We start from the raw sequence: 19,392 nt of genomic DNA, 5'->3' as shown, positions 1-19,392 counted from the left end.
GATGGAAAGTTTTGTGAAACTTTCACTGTAGTTTTGTAAAGAGTTGTTCAGGGACACTGGAATGGGCAAAGTAATTATAAACAAAATGTATAAAGCACAATAATTCTCATCTGACAGACCCTCAAATCAAAAGTAGTTTCACAGGGAATCCAGTGGAAATGCATGCTGTTGAATATTGCTGGCTACTGGACTTTTTCCTATATACAAAGGGAATGCAGTAAACATAATTGAATTGCCTCTCTAAGCTGATATGTTGAGTTCTGTTATAATTAGGGCATAGTGTCTTCTGCAATGACTAAAAATTACCAGGATGATGTCTGTGCCATGCATCTTTGGCTAACTTTCCATGAGCAATTTTTGTGTTTTGTTTTTTGTTTTTTTTAATCCCTGTACCACTAATTGCCATCTAATTCCAGAAAGGGATCAGATATTCATAGAATATGCATAGAGTTTTGTGTCTAAAAGATAGTGACAAATGATGTGGTTTATTTTCATATTTTTTTAGGTAAGAGAGTTGAGGCACAGAAAAGTAAAATGATTAGCCTAGCATCTAACTAATGGAAGATTCAAGGCCAAATTCAAATCTTTGGTAACTCACTTCAGTGTCCTTACTCTGCATTAAACTGTCTTGCATTAATGCCTTCATTCTTTGAGGGTCAGAATAATCCTCTCCCGCCTATAATGTGTTATTACTCCAATTATTAAATTTTCTAAGTACAAAAACGAAAAAAAGTTACCATTGACTTTAACTTATGTAATGTGGGATGGACTTTAACAATGAAATGGGTGGGAAAAATTAAGGGATTACCAATTATGGAAATTTTAAAGCATGTAATCAAGATGGGAAACTCAAATCTTAGATTTAATAAGAAATAGTATGAAGTTATATTGGTCACTACACATGATCAGATCCTAGCAGATACTCTAGAGGTGAAGTTATAGTTATTGATTAATTTTTAAAGCACTTAACTCCTTAAAAATGCTAAGTGGGCAGTGTCTCTACACTGGAAATGTCCTGGTATGAGCTAACTTGAAGTTTTGAGAGGTCCCTAAATGATCATATTCCACACTAGTTGTGCAACAAAAATATAAATGTAACAACTCAGTCTGTGGCTGTCTACTAGGAACAAAAACTCTAGAACCTAGCCACAAGTTTGGTTAAGAAAAAAAATTTCAGAACTCATTTTTCTCCCACCAACTAGTTCTCTGAAGACCAAGTGAGATGAATTCCTCTACTTGATAACTTGTCTATGACCCCACCATGCTCTTCAGAATGGTGACTACACCTCACACTTTAGCTGCACTTTACAATTTTCAAGAACATTGCATTTCATCTTCACAACAATATTGTACACAGTATAATTTTACAAATGAAGGGACTGATTCTTCATGAGGTTAAATAATTTGTGTCAGGCACATTGCTAAGAAATGAACAAAGCTGGAATTTAAAAACAGTTCTACTTAATCCAAGCCTGAGCGAAGTTTTTCCTTTTCCTTTTTCTTTGTCTCCCCATAGGACCACACTGCTTAGAGTACAACAGTCGTGATCCTATGCCCTTAGAGGACACCAGAGTATTGCCAGAGCAAGTAACTGCACCTATGTAAGACCTGAGAGTCAATGTTATCAGCATCAAGTGGACAATGATCCCATAACAAAGAAAAGAAAAGAAGAGCAATGGAGTGCAATTTAAATTAGAGATAAATTAGAAAGTGATCTGATTTCCCCTTTATTTGACTTCTAACAGTTGAAGAAGGTGGATGATAATTTTAAAGTCTCTCTCTCTCTTTCTCTCTTTTTCTCTCTCCCAAGTTAAAACTATAAAATATTTATCAGATATTAAGGATATGGCAATGGGGGCACCTGGGTGGCTCAGTCAGTTCAGCCTCCAACTCTTGATTTTGCCTCAGGTATGATCTTGCAGTTCATGGGATGGAGCCCCGCTTCACCTCTGCGATCACAATGAGGAATTCTCCCTCTCCCTCTCCCTCTTCCCCTCCCCTGCTTGCGCTCTCTCTGTCTCTCAAAATAAATAAACATTAAAAAAAAAAGGAAATGACAATGTATATTGGTATAACTAGAGATTATAAAATAATTTATTTTTAAGTTTAAACTTGTCTTTATTTTTATACAGTCCCCACATGGTTTTATTTTTATTTTGTTAAATGTTTATTTATTTATTTTGAGAGAGCACAAACAGGGGAAGGGACAAAGAGAGAGAGGGAGACAGAGAATCTGAAGCAGGCTTCAGGCTCCTGTCAGGGCAAAGACAAATGCAGGGCTCAAACTCAAGAACTGTGAGATCATGACCTGAGCCAAACTCCATCGCTTAACATGCTCCCCTCCCCCATGATTTTAAAATTAATGCTAGGACTAAGAGAAGAATGTAGGCTAGTATAGCTATGATCCACTGATTCAACCAAGAGAAATAGGAGTCAGATTCTAATCTTTCACCTCTCTTAATGGCCATATTAAACTAGACTCATTCACAATTCCACTGACTTTACCTTACAGCTGTTCACTCCAACTATTCCCCTGTTGGCAGGCTGTCTTAAGGCTCTCATCATCTCATTCATTAAAAATTTTAATTATTGAGAGCCTGCTATGGGCCGATGTTATGGACACTTTTGAATACACTATTGAACAAAATAGCAGATCCATACCCTAGGTTCTAGCGAGGGAGAAGAACACTCAGCATAATAAAGTAAATTATATATATGTTTGAGAGTGACAAATGATTTGGGGCATACAACTGGAGCAGGACGTAGAAGATTGTGAGTGTGAGTGCTATGTGAAGATAGATGTTTGCAATTTTAAAGAGGATGACCAGAAAAGTCCTCAATAAGAAGATGACACTTGAGCCAAGATTTAAAAGCAGTGGAGAAATTAACCTTGCATTTGTGGGGCAAAGTTCCTAAGATGGGAATATATCTGACATGTATGAGGATCAGCAAGGAGGCCAGTGGGGCCAGAACAGAGAGAGCCAGGGGAAGAGTAGTGAGAGAGGTCAGGCAGGTTCTAGGAACACGTAAGCTATGGGTAATGAGGATTTTACTCTGAATTATTTGAAGAATCAATTATAAGAGTTGAGCAGAGAAATGGCATGACCGGATTTGTTTTCTTTAAAAGAATGGCTCTGACTGCTGTGTTGTGATTGAATTACAGGAGGCGAAGATAGAACAAGAAAGCAGTTTAAGAGTTTATTACAGAAATCTAGAAATCCATTTCCTGTTTTGTCTATGAAAGTAAACTTTAGTTGAAGCCTTAGTCTGTAAGCCTTTCAGTCCATCTGTCAACCTGACATCAGTTACTTTCTGAACTGTAAGCTCAATCACGTGACTTGTCCGTTTCAAAACATCAATGGTTACTCCTTGCCTACAGAATTATGCCCAACCTCCTCATATAAATCTCTTCAAAATATGACCCCAATCTATTTTTCCAGATTAATCTCCAACTGCTTTTGCCATTCCTGACGTGTTTGCTTTAGTTATAAAAGGTCAGCTGCTATTCCTGAACATGCCATGCTCCATCATGCCTCTGTGCCTTTGTGTTTGTCATTCTCACTCATAAGAAAGCACATTTCTTTTTTTCTGCCTAGTGAACTTTAAATTTTCTTATTGAGATTCAACTCAAACATGGTCATTCGGTGAAGACTTCTCTGACTTTCTATTGCAAAACTCACCCTTCTTTTCACTACATTCCATTGCCTTTCATATACGTCCCTCTTATAGTACTTACAAATTCAAAGGTATGTATTCATGCGTCTGCTTCCCAATAAATACACTGAGTTTTGTGAGGGTAGATACTATGACCTGACTGTTTTCATATCCCATGTCTTGAGTTATAGCCCATCACAGATTAGTGTTGAATAATTGTTTTTTGTTGAATGAGTGAATACATGAAAATTATGTTCAACATGAAATATATAACATTATAGATCACATATTTAATAGTTATTCAAGCATAAAACTGCAAAATTAAGCCCTTAAGAAATTTAGAATGGCATAGTGGAAAAGACAATAGTTCACACTTTCTATATCTGCTTTCAGACACATTTAGGAAACCAATTTTAGTGAAAATCTATGTCCTAGACATATGCTCTTTGTAAATTATAAGTTTTCTGCCCAGATCCAGTTTAAATGACATCCCTTTATAAAATATTTCATTGCCAACTGACCCATGCAATTACTATGGATACAAAGATAAATAAATAATATTCTCTGCCCACAAAAACTTCATGAAAGAGAGGGTCAGTCATATACAAGACAGCCACCTGAGAAAATGAGGAGTGGCATTATAAATCACTGGGGAAAAGATCGTTCAATAACTGGTTACAAAAATGAGCTTTTCATATGGGGAAGAAAAGAAATTTTCCTATGAATTAGTGATCTAAATGAGGAAGAAAATTCAAAACTTTTATGAACATATAGTCAGTCTTTTTTTTTAACCTCAGAAAAAGAATATTTTAAAAAAGATATGAAGTTCATATAAAGGGGAAATTTGAGTCACTTCACTATAGCAGTATAATAAAAGATTAATGTAATAAAAAAGATAAAGATATCTCAAGTGCCCTCCTTAACATCCATCACCCATTTAGCACATCCCCTCACCTACATCCCCTCCAGCAACACTTAGTTTGTTCTCTATAGTTAAGAGTGTCTTTAATGGTTTGCCTCCCTGTCTTTTTTTTTTTCTTTCCCTTATGTTCATCTATTTTGTCTCTTAAATTCCACACATTAGTGAAATCATATGGCATTTGTCTTTCTCTGACTTATTTCACTTAGCATAATACATTCTAGCTCCACCTACATTGTTGCAAATGGTAAGATTTTACTCTTTTTTATGGCTGAGTAATATTCCATTATATATATATATATATATATATATATATATATATATATATATATACCACACCTTCTTTATCCATTTATCAGATGATGGACATTTGGGTTCTTTCCAGAATTTGACTATTTTTGATAATGCTGCTACAAACATCAGAGTACATGTGCCCCTTTGAGCCATATATTAATTTAAATGACAAGAGGCTAGAAGATATTGACAAAATGTGTAACTCAAAAAAAAGGAAGATTTATATCTAGAAGATATGCAGAGGTATTACAAATAAATAAGTATAAAAAAACCAACATTCAAATAGGAAATGGGCAAAGCACATGAGCAGGCAATGCATAATAGAGACAACTGCTTAACATACCCAAAAAATAACCCAAGACCTAGAAAACTGACTACTTAGTTTAATAATAATTACATTAATAATATAATAATACCAGAATCATGTTATTATATGCTAATCTGTATTAATGCTCTCATTATTTTTTACATGTTATTCTTCTAAGTGTTTTGCAGGTATGCAAACTCTATTACCACACATAAAGTACAATTTTAAGAACTTTAGTGCAAGCAATTTCTATATAGTACACCATTGCTACATTGTAGATACTATTTTTATCCCTACTGACACAGAAAGATCTTCTGTAAAAAAGCGTGACTTAATAACGTGAATTGTTTTTGTATAAGTGTAAAAGACTAAACACAAATAATTCTATATATAATTATAAAGCCTTACATGATTTGGACCCTTCGTTATCTCTCTGTTTCTATCTACTATGTCTCTCTAATGACAAACTCTACTCTAGACATACTTTCCTTCTCCCTGGTCTCAAAATCCTCCCACCTCTGGGCCCTCACTGGCCCAGTTATTTGCATGTCTCATTCTCTCATGTCATGGGCCTACTACCGCTTGTTCATTCCCATTTAAAATAGGAAACCCAGGGGCATCTGGGTGGCTCAGCTGGCTTAGTGGCTCAGTTGGTTGAGGGTCTGACTCTTGATTTCGGCTCAGGTCATGATCTCATGATATGTGAGCTCAAGCTCCACTGGAACTTGGAATTCTCTCCTTCTCTCTGCCTCTCCCTCATGCACATGTGCTCTCTATCTTTCTCAAAATAAATAAATAAGCTTTAAAAAATAATAAAATATAAAATAAAATAGGAAACCCAGTCCCACCCTGGCACTCTCACTCCCTCTCATCTGTTTTTATCTGATAGAATTTATATGGTTCTAGTATACTATATAATTTATGTACTTATTACACTTACTGCTTATTTTCTGTCCCCCCCCCCACTAGACCTAATTTCCAAAAGGAAAAGAGTTTTGTCTATATCATTCATCAATGGAGTCTCAACATATATATGTAATATGTATATATACTTTATATATTTTTATATTTATATTATATATAATGTTTACTAAAAGCAGAAATAAAATATGACACAGAATTCACAACTGTTAATTCCAGGTAGTCTATGGATGTAATTATTTTTCTTTGTATTTCATAATTTTTAAATGTTGATAAATAAAATATAACACATTTGAAGATTATAAATTATGTAGAATAGGATTGATTTTCCTTCATTAGCATTTAAGTTACAGTAGTAAAAATTGAGGTTATTTTTAATGAAATATTAAACTTCCAACCAGTTGTTTTGCTAACATGAAGGTCCAGCTAGCTTTCCTTTTAATTAAACTAATATAGGGGCACCTGGGTGGCTCAGTCAGTTAAGTGGCCAACTTGGGCTTAGGTCATGATCTAGTGGTTCACGAGTTCAAATCTCATGTCAGGCCCTGTGCTGACAGCTCAGAGCCTGGAGCCTGACTCAGAATCTGGGCCTCTTCTCTCTTTCAGCCTCCCCTACTCATACTCCATGTCTCTCTCTCTTAAAAAAATTAATTAATTAATTAACATTAATTGAGTTGATATATTATTTAAGCTATGCATTCTATCATTTAGCTTAAGTGTATAAAGAATAGAAAATTACATAAATTTCATCAGAAAATAATTTGGTTTTTGAACTTGAGTATTTTCCCTCAATTTGATGCCCTAAAGAAACTCCTAAAATAGAAGCTTGAAGGAAAGGTTGATTTTTGGTCTATCACCCATTTAAAAATAGTTTTAGGTTTTGTATAAATAAATAAAGGTAGAGGACTAATTACCTTCAATTTAAAGAATTAATGAAGGGGGCGCCTGGGTGGCGCAGTCGGTTAAGCGTCCGACTTCAGCCAGGTCACGATCTCGCGGTCCGTGAGTTCGAGCCCCGCGTCGGGCTCTGGGCTGATGGCTCAGAGCCTGGAGCCTGTTTCCGATTCTGTGTCTCCCTCTCTCTCTGCCCCTCCCCGGTTCATGCTCTGTCTCTCTCTGTCCCAAGAATAAATAAACGTTGAAAAAAATTAAAAAAAAAAAAAAAAGAATTAATGAAGGACATCTATAACATATATAACAGAGAATTCTTACCAAACTATAATTATAACCAAAAAACAAACAAAACAAACAGAGGACCTAACTTCAAAATCAAGCCAGTTTCTAGCAAAGTAATTTTTCTGAAAATTGCATCATGTCCCAATTTACTAGAGTGAACAGAACCAGGGATGTGCATGCTTCCTTGTGAGGTCTAATGTACAGATATTTAGCTTTAAGCATATGAGCCACATTACAGCCATATGAACAGGGAGTTACTGGACCAGCTACATGCAAGGCATTTATCAAAAACTAAGTGAGAGAATCTGGTCCCACTATGGGTAAATCGGGAGGACAAGGTGAAAAATCTAAATTCAAGCAACCAATAAACCAGATGGCTCCAAGGGGAATTCAACTGTTATATATTAAATTTAATATGGAACAGGCACCGTCAAGGTAAGTTGCTCCTTAAAACTCAGTGTAGCAGGCAAACCTCAGCGACTGGGAATCATAGGGTATTTCTACATTTCAGATGGAAAAGTCCCATTGTTCAACGGCCTGCCCACTAACTGAAATACAAGCAGAATAAAAAAAGACCGTAAGAAAACACAGATATAAAAATATTCTTATTTCTGAGAAATCAGGTTTAGGAAGAAAAACAGAAAAATTTATTTCATCCAATTTTTCACACACAAATTTCTGATTATTTTATATTCATGTGTAATCTCAATTTACTTTAATGACAGGTTCGGGACTAAGAAGTTATAATAGAAAAAAATGAAGAGACATTCATATGGATAATGGTAACTTTATTTTTTTCTCCTTAGTATAATGTTGATGAAAACATGAAAATGAAGAATTTAGCAGAACTGTGAAATTTGACTTTGTCAATATTCAGCTCTCTTGAAGCAGTTGATCACATACCATGCTCATGTAGCAATGCAATGGGAAAGTTCATAAACTTACTTTTAAAGAAATGCACTTTTTTTTCATCCCAGGAATATTTGGAGAGGAGTAGCAAGTGAGTTTTATTTACATTTGTAGCCATAGGAGCAGAGACACCTGCTGAGGGAAGCTAACCTGGAAGCAAGCTTTTTGCTAAGCTTTACCATAAAAGCCACAAATCTCTATGTGCAAGCCTGGTCTTTGTGAGTTGAGCCCCATATTGTGTGAGTCACAAGAAGTCCTTTTGCTTAGAGAGTCACAATTCTATACAGCATCAGAAACGTTCCTTGGACCCATGTGCCCTGCTTCACATTTGACTTTCCTGGGTTTCTATCCAAAGACAAGAATCATAACATGAGAAAAATAGAAAGTTCAGTCCCTAGAGAGGTATGTCATTTGAATATAAGGGCATCTGTACTCCATGTACCCAAAAGCCCACATCAGTGTGTGTGTGTGTGTGTGTGTGTGTGTGTGTGTGTGCACGCGCACATGCACACACTCATGCAGGCATTACGGGATGCGACCAAAATTTGTTTTTCTATTAAAGAAAAGATGATCACCACCTACCATAAATAAATGATACAGCATGAATTGAAACTTAACTGGCCTAATGGGAGCTTCCAGGTGATCTGTTCTCTCCTCTGCATGTCTTCCAACAACTTGGCCTTCACATACTCTCCCACCCAAGTTTTCTCAGGTCCATACCATGAGAGTAATTTCACACAAATTTTCAGGATGGCTCTCTGAGGTAGCTGCTACCCGTTAAAGCTACAAGGCAGTTCATTCTCTGTATGTGAGGCTAGCTGCACTACATCTAACTTTGGCCTCCCCATTTATTCAGTCAATTCCCTATTTTCCCATTTTCCACAAATATGTATTAACTACCACCACTAGATGCCATGCACTGTTCTAAATCTCGTGGAGCTTAGGACCCCAACTGCTTCTATTCACTTCTATGGTCTTGTAAAGAAAAGTGTGAAGTGCATAGATATATGATATGAGCACAGCTCTCGAAATTTGTTATTATCCACAAGCCATTTACGTGTTTTCTTTTTTGTGTTCTGAATTTTGAATGTGTTTACAGAGATCATGAAAATAGGAGCAAATACTTTTAAAAAATAGAAGTGTTTTGTTGCAAGCTATTTGTGGTGACTGGCTATCACATCTACCCAGAGCCACGTTCCCTTGAATATGCCTGCCTTAGGTTTGCAGGAACTGTCTCGGCTGATTACTGACCAATGAGAATGCCAGCAGCTACCCCAGCCTGCAAGAAGACATGGAGATAAAACCATCACATTCATTTTCATCACTTTTTAAGGAATTAGGGATAAGTTTCTTTGGGGGAGAGAACAAAAGTGTGGAATTATCGTTACTATGACTCATCTTGAAGATGAATTTTCCTTGGGATGAGCACTGGGTGTTGTATGGGAACCAATTTGACAATGGATTTCACATTAAAAAGAAAGAAAGAAAGAAAGAAAGAAAGAAAGAAAGAAAGAAAGAAAGAAAGAAAGAAAGAAAGAAAGAAAGAAATGGAAGATACTGAGTATGTAATCCTGATTTAGTCTTTCTTCCAAGGTTGAAAACCATTAGAAATTTCTGATTCTACCAATAATCTTTAGTAATTAAAAAAATAGATATTAAATAAAATTTTATAACTCACACCCATGTTCCAATAATTCAAAATTGGAAATTATTAGTTTTATCAAATTTTCATATATATGCACATATTAATCACACACATACATAAAAATACTCATATAGACATATATAGAGAGAAATGTTTTTTTCAAGTTTATTTATTTATTTTGAGAGAGAGAGAGAGAGAGAGAGAGAGAGAGAGAATGGGGAGGAATAGAGAGCAAGGACAGAGAGAATCCCAAGCCAGGCTCTGGGCTGACAGATGTAGAACAGAGCCCAATGCAGAGCTCAATCTCATGAATCATGAGATCATGACTTGAACTGAAATCAAGAGTGGGTCATTTAAACCGACTGAGCCACCCAAGCACCTCAGGAGAAAGGTTTATGTTAATTTTTCTATTGCAAAATTTTCCCATTTCCCCTAACTTATTTATTAATAGAAACAATTACAAAAATATGATGTATATGTCTCCCTGATCATATGCATGAATGTCTCTAGAGTATGTTCTATAGATAGCAATCTAGATTTTGTGCCATAGTGTTTACTCATATTCAAACTATTGTTTTCCACAAAACCACTCTCTAAAGTGGTCGTACCAACTTTAGTTCCAATGGTGTTTAAGAGTTCCTTTTCTTCACCTTCTTTGGTCATTGCAATGTTTTTCTATATAAATTGCCTATTCCCACAGGTTGCTCATTGCTTCTAATTTTTCCCACTCATATTTTCTTTACTATGACAGTTTCCTAGGTCTGAAGGGCTGCTTTTCCCAAATATCCTGATATCCTGCTGCCCCCACCCAAGCCCCACACTCAACAAAGTCATACGCCATGTTAACATAAACTACATAATGTGGTCAAGAAATGACAACATAGAAACTTCCTAATCCTTTCTAATCATACTGTCACTATACAAGCACCATAATGTCTGTACTTCTGGACCAAACTTTCTTTAGTCAAGTTCAGGTGAAGGGAAATGCTAAGCAGAGACTTGTAAGTCAGCCTTGTATGTAAAGTTATTCTCCACACTCAAAAAAAAAAAAAGAAATATATATATATACATATATATATATACTTATATATATATGTATGTATATATACATATATATATGTATATATATATATGTATATATATGTGTGTGTGTGTATTTCCCTGACTCTCAAGTCACATAGTTATGTGCAAGCAAATTAGAGAAAAAAAAAGACAGAAAACTCAGGATATTAAATAATGATCAGCCAAGTAATACTTATACAAAGAAGTAAAACATTCTTAAGTTAAATGCAATAAAATACACAAATAATTGGAATCCTAAAGTATGTTGATGAGGAGTCAATAATTAAAATCTTATATATGAGCTGTCATAGGCTGATTTTTCCCTCATTTGGTGTAAAATGCCTCGATTTTAGAAAATGGCAGCTTAGAGCAGAAATGAGGTAAGGCCAGTATTGGGCACAACAACAAAGCATAAGACAAGAAAGAAAGAAAGAAAGAAAGAAAGAAAGAAAGAAAGAAAGAAAGAAAGAAAAGAGAGAGAGAGAGAGAGAGAGAGAGAGAGAGAGAGAGAAAGAAAGAAAGAAGAAATAGACTAAATTTCCCACCAGAAACAATTGCATTAGCAGTAAATTCTCTAATCCCTTAAAGATATGGTAAGGTCAGTAATTAACAAACCATTTTTAAGGAGAACAAGAAAATAACTACTTTACCTCCCACTGTGTAATCTGGGTTGTAAACTCCAAAACCCACTGGGTAGTGATGAAGAGAGTAAAGACTTGAAATTACCGAGTAAAAATAGCTCTGACTCTTTATGTTCCATTGAGTCTCTTTGGGTAGACTCCATCTGTTGTAGGTGAAAGTTTAGTCTTTCAAAGATTTATTTTCCCGCCCAACTCCAATCTATCTAGGATGCCAGATTGCAAAAAAAGTGATGTTGTGCAGACGTCTGCTGTGGAAGTTCATGTCTGTGGCCATTTGCCTCTGTTCATGAACCCTTGTACACCATGAGTTCTTCATCTGGGCCACAAAAAGATATCAATCTCCTGATCCTCTTACATCTTCTACATTGAAATTCTACATGTGCAGTCTGTGAGGAAACTGGAATGCTACTTTTTGATTATTTACCTGAAGCACATAAGCCTTTGTGAAATCTTTGCTAGGTTAGATATGGTACCAAAGTAATGTGGTACTATTAGAGGAGGGTTTTGTCCTTTCCTGGGCTCCCCTACCTTAATCTATATATTTCTCTCACATACCATCTTGAGGATTCCTTTAGAAAAATGTGAAACCAGCTCCTACTTTCTTTCACTAAAACTTTCTCTCACAGAATTTCTCCCTCTTCCTACTCTGACAACTTTCCACATCCTATTTTGGCAGGTTGAATGTCTATGACATCATATCCTGAGTTTTCTGAGTTCTCTCTATGTGGCTTAGAATAAAACTGACTATTCAACCCTGACCTTATCAGAACTGGCTCTTGATATGTAAATGGAAGTTTAAGGAATTTAGAAAATCCTCTTCTCTCTCAGTAATACCTGCTTTCCAGAATATAATCTCACAAAGGACTCAGAAATTCTTGTGACTTCAGTGGTTAATTTGACAGTCAAAACTTAGTAATGATTTTATTGTTCTAATTGGTATATCCATCTTTTCCAGGGTTAAGTTTCTTGGCTTTTCCTTAAGAGAACACGGCAGAGGAAAATTATTTATAAGGAATAAAAAATAAATGAAATTAATATTTTCCAAATATTATCTCATTATAGGATAAAAGAATTGGCATTAAAAACAAATCCCATAGTATAATATTTATAATTTTTGTAACTATATGCATGCTACACTGTTGAATCAACTCTATATAATTTAATTTCAATATCCCTAACTTAATAGAGTATTATTTTTATAAAATTCCACTCTCTTTCTCTATTATTATAGATGAGAGTTTATAGAATGCTGGCCCTACAGTGTCTTAAATATACTTAAGCCATATGAAACTGAAGATTTCTATCTTCTTTTGAAAAATTCAAAATTGAGTGTATTCAGAATTATATGCCCTGTAGAACACTGAGCTGGAGCTGAATAGTGCCTGGCATCCCTCTGTGGCATTATCTTCTTGGTTTATCTCAGTCCTCTCTACTTGCCATTTTCTCTGACACAATACCCATTTTATTGATTGATGATAACTGCATGGCTTCTGTAGGTAAATGACTGTGCCGAACACATTTGGACTATATACACAAACCTAAGATATCCATATTTGGAATGGGTAGGCTCTGAATTATGATCACAATCGACAACCCAGTGCCCAGAGAATGCAAAACCAATAAGCAACATCCTTTGAGTTCTATATCCTGTGCCAGGCTTATTTCCGTCAATGTGTCCCGCCACCTAGAAGTTCCACTGGCACGAACAGTAGCCCAATGCCTCAGCTCTTGAATCTAGCACTTCTCGTATTTCTTGTCCTAACACAGGACCAACTCTTTAATGATCTCTGATTCCCCTACCCCATTCAGAAGATCTATAGGTCTGGGATGCCTGGGTGTCTCAGTCGGATAAGCTCCAAACTCTTGATTTTGGTTCAGGGCACGATCTCATGGTCCTGAGATCGAGTTCCACTTTGGGCTCTACACTGAGTATGGAGCCTGCTTGGGATTCTCTCTCTCCTTCTCTGCCCCTCCCCACCCTCAAAACAAATAAATAAATAAACATTAAAAAAAAATCAATAGGACCATCACAGCCAGTAGCGACCATATGCATATGGAGTGTCAGAGGTTATGGGAATAAGAGCTGTGAAGCTCAGAGAAAGAAAGCAAATAGCAAACGGCATGCAATTGACATGACAAGGACAAAGTCACAAGGATATAGAAGCAAGACAAACTAAAAAGTCCAAGAGGGTTTCAAATTCAGAGTAGATAAGAGAGCATAAAGCAACAGGCTAGCGCTGTTTTTGATGTGTGCTGAAGGATGTGAGGCTAGATTTTTACCTCCTGCAGATAACTAGCAGGTAGGCTGAATCTATGCAGAAGGCCTGGGATGAAATGGATGAAAACAGAATCTGAAATTTAGTTCAGTACTGGAATGAGTCAGTAATGAAACTTCTTTTGACTTTATCTATTCTCTAAATTTGTGAGACAATTTAGGCAATAGAGAAGAGCTTGGAAAACCCATCTAGTAGCATAAAAAGGCAATAAGATTAAAACATTTAAAGTGTGTGTTGCTCACAATTTGAATAATCTGAATCTGTGTCAAATTATGATATTTCTGCTTAAAAACATATGTTGTATATTTCCATTCAGCAAGTATTTTCTAAGAACTTAAAATTGTGTCAAATATGAAAGATAAAAAAGTAAAAGAAGTCTTTTAAGGGCATAGGAAGAGTTTCCTTTTAAGAAGTTTAAATCACTTTTTTGGAAAAAAGATATACATTCTATTTAGGGTAATTTAAAGCCTGCAGTAGCCACTTACCATTATCACAGTCTTTCTTTTAAATGCCAAGCACAACGTTAGGTGCCAGAAGTAAAATACCTCATTCAATCTTCAAGGTAAGCAAAGGAAGCATTGTTATTCCCATTAAGCAATAAGGGAACTGAAATGCTTTTTGCCTGCATTATCTTGATAGTTTTCCTAAAGTTCAACTCCATCTCATCCATAGCCTTTGTCCAGGGCAGAGGTGAAGCTATTTTCAAATTCATATTTCTAAACTATATTTCTGATCTTGTCACTATCATCATTTCCTCTAGAAAAAGTTAAACTTCTTGGGGCGCCTGGGTGGCTCAGTGGTTGAGCATCTGACTTTGGCTCAGGTCATGATATCACAGTTGGTGAGTTCAAGCCCCGTGTTGGGCTCTGTGCAGATAGCTCAGAGCCTGGAGCCTGCTTCAAAATTCTGTGTCTCCCTCTCTCTCTGCCCCTTCCCTGCTCAATCTCTGCCTCTCTCTGTCTCTCAAAAATGAATAAACATTAAAAAAATAAATTAAGAAAAAGTTAAACTTCTTAGCCTACCACACAAAGTAGCAAGATGTCTTGGTCTGCAATACTGCCATAATTATCACTGGCTTCATCCCTTTCAAAACTATATATTCCAGTGTATTCCAGAAATTTCCAACAGCTTGAATTTCCAATAATTGAACATTTGTTCCACTTTTGCCCACTCAAGGAATGCCCTTTTCCCTTTTCCTTAATAGCCAAAGATTATTCTCCAAGTCCAAAACAAATGAAATTAACACTTTTCATGGACTCCTGATTTCCCCAGTTTCAATTAATCCATTTCTATCATGAACAGTTTTCTCTACCATGAACTCTTTTGAGACTTAACCAATTCTACTTTTACAGCATTGGGTGGCTAATGATGTAGATATTTAGCTATTCATTGGTTTCATGGCTGGAAGAAGTATAGAGAGGGACACTGAAAAAATGAAAGCTATTGGGAAAAGAACCTGGAAAAGAGGCAATGGAAACCCAGGGAAACTGTGGGAAGAATGAGCAAAATCACATAATCTCTGAATCCAGTTATTAAAACCTATTGGGATGACCCAGAAAAACCCTGCCCTAGTTCTAGAAATAGGACAGAGCAATAGGACCCTTACAATAAAACTATCATGATGTTACTGAACTTTAGCTAGAAATTTCACTGGTAAAAAGGTCATGATAGTTCTGAAATTGTAAGAGCATAGATTTGCTTTTTGGTGATATGCACGTGTAAGTAAATGTAGTAAGATATAAGATACAAGCGCCAATTTGGAAATTTATGTTTAAGCCACTTTTTCTGAAGTAGCATAGACAGTGATTTCTTTTTACCTGCAACTTGAAGAGGTTTTGCAGCAAAGACAGAGGCAGCAATCAGAGCAGGTACTTCAACTCTATCTGCCTTGCAATGATATAATCCAAGAGTCAATCCATGGAAAGCAAAGAAACTTTGTGCATGGAAGCTGCATTTGGTGTTCATGGAGGGCAATTATTTTGGAAGAGACTGTAGAGACTCTCTAACTTCAAGGAGATGCAACTTATTTCTAAATTCAACAAAGCTTGCTGGAGATAACAGAAAGAAATAACCCTTGTGCCATGACTTCATTCTGGAAATTTCTTGGAATCTCAAGGAAAAAAGGGATCTCAGGAAGAGGAATTAGATTTATTTATGCAAGTATGTTCTTGGGCAAAGTGCTTGGGGACAGCATCTGACATTCCAAGGAGAGTCTATTTTTGTCCTTCTGGGTCAGTAGATTGTAATAATGGCCTCAAATTACCCACTTTTATGCCCTTGTAATGTGACATTGCAGGTCCCTCCACTAAGAAATAATAATAATAATAATAATAATAATAATAATAATAATAAAGAAATGAAACTTGTTGGCTATTTACCTTGTATTTGTCAATTAGTACATTAGCAAATGTGACACAACCAAAGGCTTGAAAAGTGCTTAACACTTTTCATTTTCTCTCTCCCTCTCTCTCTCTCTCTCTCTTTATGCTTTTGGACCACTCTACTGTATGAAAAAGACTAGGCTAGCCAGCTAGAGGAGAAGATATCTTGTGGAGAAGAACTGAGGTTCTCAGGCTAAAGCAAACTGCAGATGCCTGAGTTATCCTAAGTCTAGAAGAGCTGACCAAGCCTACAATTGTCAATTCTTGGAATTGTGAATTAAATAAATGGGCGTTATCTTGAGCCACTGCATGCCGGAGACCAGCTCCAGCATCCAGGGGTTCCAGAAGGAAGAACGGCGTCGGTGAAAATAAACCAAAACTAAAATAAAAAACTAGAAAATAAAAAACTAAAATAAAAAACTAAAACTAAAATAAAAATGGACACAGACAACAGCAGTGTGTTGAACTGGCCGATTTATTGCAGTAAACGTGGCATTATATATGCTAGTGATTTCCTTGTAGCATATGTCATCTATGTTTTCCTAACATCACCTAATTTTGAAAATGTTCCTATGTATAAACAACCTTTAAGAGATAACATGGTGATTTTCCCCTAACTTTCCCTCATATCCTTTGATTATAGATTAATTTCTCACATTATTCCATTACGCATCTGCGTTTATCTATAATCTACAAATCATTTGCTTTGCTGTTCTCGTGAAAGGCCCTCCATTACTCAACACCTCAAGTGGAACAGTTACAGGGACATGACCTCCTAACCACACGAGGCCAGAAGAACAATGTGTTTGCCTCGGTCCAAGGTGCCAGAAAGGGGCTGAAAAAGCCTTAGAAACCCATGCCTCATACATTCTCAGAGAGACCATGTGAACCAATGAACCATTCTGTAGCTTAACCCACTAGGTTCAGTCATCATCTGGAATGCCTCCGGGGGGCCAGGTGGGCCTAGGGGTTGAAGTCACCTGTGCCCAGAGATCCACTCCTTAGTTGCCAGAGCGGGGCTTTCAAATCCATATGTGTCTCCTTTATTGGCCTCCTTTGCTGACAAATGTATGAGGCTATCCTTCCTGTAAGTAGAGGAGTCTCCATAGAGGATGGCAAGAGCTAAAAGTAAGGCTGCACAATTTCTTGTGGAACCTTATTTTCTTCCCTAATGGTTCTTTTCCCAGGGGGCCTGCCGAAGGCAATTCCCCAACAGACTATACCCCAGGTACTTTAATGAGGCCAAATTACCTAAAAGCGGGAGTACAAGAAGCTTCACTGTCGGCGGGCCGCCTTGCAGTCACCAATCCATCCACAGCCCGGGCCCTGCCACTCAGGCTGGGATAGCTCAGCTTCCAGCAACTGCATTTTGGAGTAATTTATTACACAACAAAAGTTATCTGATATGGTAATTTTGGAAAGCAAACATCTGAATCACACAGTTGTTTATGCACATACCTCATCTCCACTTCTAAATAGTAAGGAGCTTGTGTCCAGGGTCTGTATCATACAATCTTTTATTTTTCCATAAGGGCAAGCATCACGATTTGCTGCATAGAATAGAATCTTAGGAATCAAAATTTGTGCTTCAAATAAATGTTACGTGACGACAGAAAGGGCAGAAATTCATCTATATTTGGTTTCAGCGACATTACAGAGCGTTTGCCTACCTATATTAATCTATACAAATCTTAATCCAACAAACGTATATCCTTCTGATAAAAAGTTTCTGATAAGCTTTTAAAGCTCACTTCCGTACCCTACCTACTACATGTCCTTAAGAATTCTAAGGGGAATTTCTTCTTAGATCAAAGGACATTTCTTCTTCTCAGGTATATGTAGCACATGACTCCTCAGAATATTGGTTACTTTTAAGGTTTTCTTAATGCCTATAGCAGAGTGTGATGGTTAATTTTATGTGTCAGTTTGATTGGACTAAGGGATGCCCAGATAGTCGTCAAACTTTACTTCTGGGTATGTCTGTGAGGGTGTCTCTGGGAGAGATTAACATTTGAATCAATAGATAAAGAAGATTACCCTCATCAGTGTGGGTGGGTATCATTCCATACAGCCTAGGGCCTGAATAGAATAAAAGGGCAGACAAAGGGTGATTTTGCTCTCTTGTTTGAGCTGGGATATACATTTCTTGCCCGCTGATGTTAGCACTTCTGGTTCTCAAATCTTTGGACTTGGACTGAATTACACCACTGGCTTTCCTGGTTCTCCAGCTTGCAGAAAACAGGTCCATCATTGGACTTCTTGGCCTCCATGATTATATAAGCCAAAGCCATTCTTATAGCAAATCTCTCTCTCTCTCTCTTCCTCTCTCTCCCCCTCTCCCTCTCCTCCTTCTCCCTCTCCATGTATAGGTGTATGTGTGTGTGTGTGTGTGTGTGTGTGTGTGCGTGCGCGCACGCATGCGTGTGTCTGTATCCTGTTGATTCTGTTTCCCTAGAGAACACTAATGCAGGAGTTATGCATAGAAGTTTCTCCTTTATGTGACCCGTGAGCTGTTAATACCCTGCTTACTGACTGCACAAACCAGTAAAACTATTTGAAGTTCTCTTCCCATTAGGCCTCTGGGGAAGAGAATAGACAGAAGAAAGTAGAATTTGTCAAAATAAAAAATCAAAGAAAGTAGAATTTGTCAAAATAAACTTGGGATCACTGACCTGTTTCCTTCATTAAGATAATATTTCTTCAGCCCTTCTTTCTCGTGGCTGGCACAGCACACATATGTCCATGCACACACATAGTCAGTGTGTTTTGACTCATTGGCCTGCATGTATTCTTATCTATTTTAGTTTGTTTTTTTTTTATTCCTCTTAATGTAATCCTACAACTTGTTTAGATATTATTACCTTTAGAGATTAAAAAGGATATGTTTTATAAATGTTAAAATCTATATTATACTAATATGCCTGCTGTTTGGGGAAAACAGCTCATTGGGATGCAAAATGGCATGATGGTTGTGTCTTAAAATGTATTGCCTAAATTACTATTAATAATAACATGACAAGATAATTAACACCTGCATAGCATTTCTCATTTTAAGAATACTTTAGAAATATTAATTGTATAACCTCTTCAACACCCCACTTTACAGCTAGAAAAACCAAAGCAGAGGTTAAGTGATTTTTCAAAAGTAAAAATGCTCTGCATAAAATTGAGCAACATGCCCGTGATGTCCCTGCCTTAACCTTATAC

This window comes from Leopardus geoffroyi, chromosome C1, assembly GCF_018350155.1.
Source record: "Leopardus geoffroyi isolate Oge1 chromosome C1, O.geoffroyi_Oge1_pat1.0, whole genome shotgun sequence".
Lineage (NCBI taxonomy): Eukaryota > Metazoa > Chordata > Mammalia > Carnivora > Felidae > Leopardus > Leopardus geoffroyi.
Note: the sequence above shows the minus strand (reverse complement) of the source record.